We start from the raw sequence: 3,832 nt of genomic DNA, 5'->3' as shown, positions 1-3,832 counted from the left end.
GCAATGTTTTGCTAAACCAAACAAGGAGAGACACCGCATGGAACAAAATGCCCAATCCTCCAAACACTCAAACCATATGTACTACTGCATTGTGTCAAGCTATCGCAGGGTGCCACAATAAACCAGTTGTGATGTATACATGGGGCTGCACTGGGACATAATCGTCTATGGCAGGTAGTGTGTGAGTGAGTGAGTGAGTGAGTGAGTGTTTTATCACTCCGATTCAGTCCCTTTCCACCCACTCATTCTCGCTTTCTCTCCCCCCACTCCTCCTCCTCCTCTGTTCCACGTAAAAACAAGATAGGTTTGTTAAAAACGCTTTTGTTTCAGGCCATTGTGTGTTGTCTCCTGTGAGTAACTTTATACCCACTCCGGCCCAGTCTAGGAAAAGATGTATTGGTATATAAACTCAAAAAAATGTGTGTGTGTTTGTGTGTGTGTGTGTGTGTGTGTGTGTGTGTGTGTGTGTGTGTGTGTGTGTGTGTGTGTGTGAATATATGGGAAATCCTGGCTGTGTCTGTACAGTGTTTGTTTTGTCCAGTGCATTGAGCAACATCATTATCTGAAAAAGCAGAGCGATGGCCTGATCATTCCTTTGCTTATAATTAATGATACACAGTGTTTCCTCACGCAGTGCTTATTCCCATACCTCTTTCATTGCCGATCCACCTTCACCCACTCACGCAAAAGGGAGACACCCTGCACAGGTGGCATCGGTGTTCTGGCAGTTAAAAAAAACAAACATGGAGAGCGCTCGTCCAGTGTAACTGGTTTGAATCTTTGCAGCAGCTGAAGAAAAAACCACTGGCTGAGCCAAAGGGTTTAGCAGAAGAAGAATGCAGCGCACTGTGGTCGTGTAATGTGTTCTTTGTTAAAAGTTTAAAGACAATCTCTGGGGAGTTTAAAAAAAGGTAAACATTGTGGGTTATTCGCAATTCATTAGGGAACTAATCACTCTCTTACACGTTTACTAGTTTCTCAGGGTAAACCAATGGAAAAAGTCCTTAATTGTGTATTGCAAAAGGTAACATAAGTTATTCAGGGCACTGATCAGTCTGATCTGTGTCTTTAATTCCAAAACTTTGCCTTGCGTGGCTTTGAAAGATTGCTCCTCCATCTATTTTTCCGTTGTAGGACAGTTTAAAACAAACAGTATCCAAATCAATGCGGCTTACGTTACCCACAATGCAACTTGGCCCCCAGCAATTCTCTCTGAAGCATTGTCAGGAGAGTTGCTGCTAATGTAGCTTTCCTAATCCATACCTCTGGATCTTTCTTGTAAAGTTCAGCCCCAAACGACTGACTTGAGTGACATCACTCAAGGACATATGTCCATACACCTCCCTCCGGAGACACAAAAGGGCTCCCATCCTACCTGCAGTAGTGCTTCAGTACTTGATCTGGAATATTCAGCCCCGAATGCCGGATGATGATAGCTACTCATGTCAACCTTTCATTTAGCGTCTGCCTGAGGTGATTGATCTTCATGAAGTGCATTTCATTTGTCAATGTGAGCTGGTTTCATACAATTAGGTACAATGTGCAATGTTTTTCTGGGGTGGAAAAAGAGTGACTGGTTCTGATTATTGGCAGACGGCCCGAGTTGAGTTGGCCGAGTTTTTTGGTTATTGGCGTTTAAAAAAACCTACTTGAGGATGAATATTCTAGATATTTATCTGACGAGAACTTTAGAATAACTAATTTGTCTTTTCCTCTCTTTTAAACCGGAGTTCTACAAGGCATGCTGGTGCCAGAGTGCAAACCGAGAGAGCTATGCAGTCATTACGCTCCATGGTGTCATATTAATAGGCGGGATTTGCAGCTTTATATAATAACCAGTTCCGGCAGAGTCTTTTGTCTCACTGTAAACCGAACGATCAACAACAGACACAAAGGGCATTTCAGATGGTCAGCGCAGCTGTGCTTCGGTTATTTACCTCAACCCTTTTATATGTCTTTCCTCATTAAGGAAAGACTGGTGGATTGGTGGCGAGGGCAGCTCGGACAATCTGCCAATCACTGACTGCAGGTGGCGACTGGTAATGAATGAGCAGCTGGCGGGTAAGAGGGACGGAAGAGGTAATGGCCCATGGGTGCGTGGGGATCACGCTGGTAGAGGCCCATGGTGAGGTTTGGAAAAGGCCAACCAAAGAATACAACACACACTGAGGCTCTCACTGTATTACGGGGGCCATCCCAAACCAGCTCCTGGAAGGAAAATAATTCCCCTACAGTGATTGGGCACTTGACTAGCACTGGCTTGATTAGGCAGGTGCCTCCATCTCCCTTGATATTTATTCACAGAACATACTGTACAGTATACCACGGCATCTTTGCTGCTGTACGTCGGTACAGCAGCAAAGATGAATGTGCAATAACTTTGACCATTTTGACCTTTGTGGAACTGAAGGGGATTTGTTAATACGAAGGTTTGATTGATGATCGGTGAGTCATGGAGGCTGTGGAAAACCGACTTTCTCTCAACCGCTGAGTAACACAGCTGTTCGCTCTCATTCATCCAGCAGTGTTTGTGTGTATGTGTAGCATGTGTGTTAATTACAAGAATTATAATCTAGTCTGTCACATCTTAATTATTGTTTTCTGGGTCTCAAAACCATTGCTTTGCTGTCGATGTTGTGACAAATAGTAACTAGCGTTACTACCTAATGCTCCGTCACCATTTATACTTCTATGCGTATAGCGGTTCAAGTTGGACCCAGATGCCATTGTGTCTGAACCCTGGACCTACAATTGATAGATAATACAGAAAAAAAATCTAAGAGTCCAAAATGAATCAAATATCATATCAAACGAATATATTTTAGAAAATCAGAAAGATAACATTGGGGCTTTTTTGATTGATATCCTTTTACGCCTGAATATCTTTTCTAAAATGTAGTGCTCAGTACATTTACTGTTATATACTGTATATATATATATTTTTTTGTTGAGTCTTTACTTTATTAGAAATAACAGGAGAACATGTGTTATTTTCAATATTAATTTTGTATGTAATTATTTCTATGCCATGCTGAAAATCTAATTGTTGTTGAGGTATTATTCAATTGAACATTATTGATTTGAGACTCAATTGTTCTCTACATACAGAAGTTATTACAACAATATGCTAACTGGTGAGAATAGGGTGTGTAAACAGAGATATGAATGCTGAACATCCACATGATCGCAACACACACTGCTACACGCTACAAATGTGGTGAATGGATTTGTATGATACACATGAAGTCAAGTATCCAACCATTAATATTACACTTATTTAAAGACACATTTATAGAAAGAAAAAAAACTAGAAATTCAATTCTGGTTTTGCAGTTTTACATTACAACAGATCATATGTATACTTAAAAACATACATAGGATCTGTTAACCTGTATCTTTCAAATACTATTTCATTTGTCTCCAATACTACTTAGCTTGAAGAACTTTGTCAGCACCAATAAAGAGGAATACCTGTCACTCTATTTCTATCAGCAAAACTACACATGTACAATTTGTTGTATTCATAAAAAGGTAAAAATCTCATTTTATTAGCGTAATAAAAATGTTACAAACTCAACTCCAGATTTCTTCCCTTTGTTTCTTTCAAATTTTTGACTACATACTACAGATACTTGTCTTTCCTGGATGCAATGTACAGCTTTATCCCGTTCCCATCTGAGTGGGAGGCAGAACTCTTTGGATGTGGAATAGTAAGATGTGTATTCATATTAATGTGCACTCAAGTACCACAAAGGAAGACTTGAAAGGTGAGATGTGCTCTGACGTAGGTGCACGAGTGGAAAAACAGGTGGGCTGTAGCTAACAGGATCCT

This window comes from Gasterosteus aculeatus, chromosome 4 (assembly GCF_964276395.1).
Source record: "Gasterosteus aculeatus chromosome 4, fGasAcu3.hap1.1, whole genome shotgun sequence".
NCBI classification, from domain to species: Eukaryota; Metazoa; Chordata; class Actinopteri; order Perciformes; family Gasterosteidae; genus Gasterosteus; species Gasterosteus aculeatus.
Note: the sequence above shows the minus strand (reverse complement) of the source record.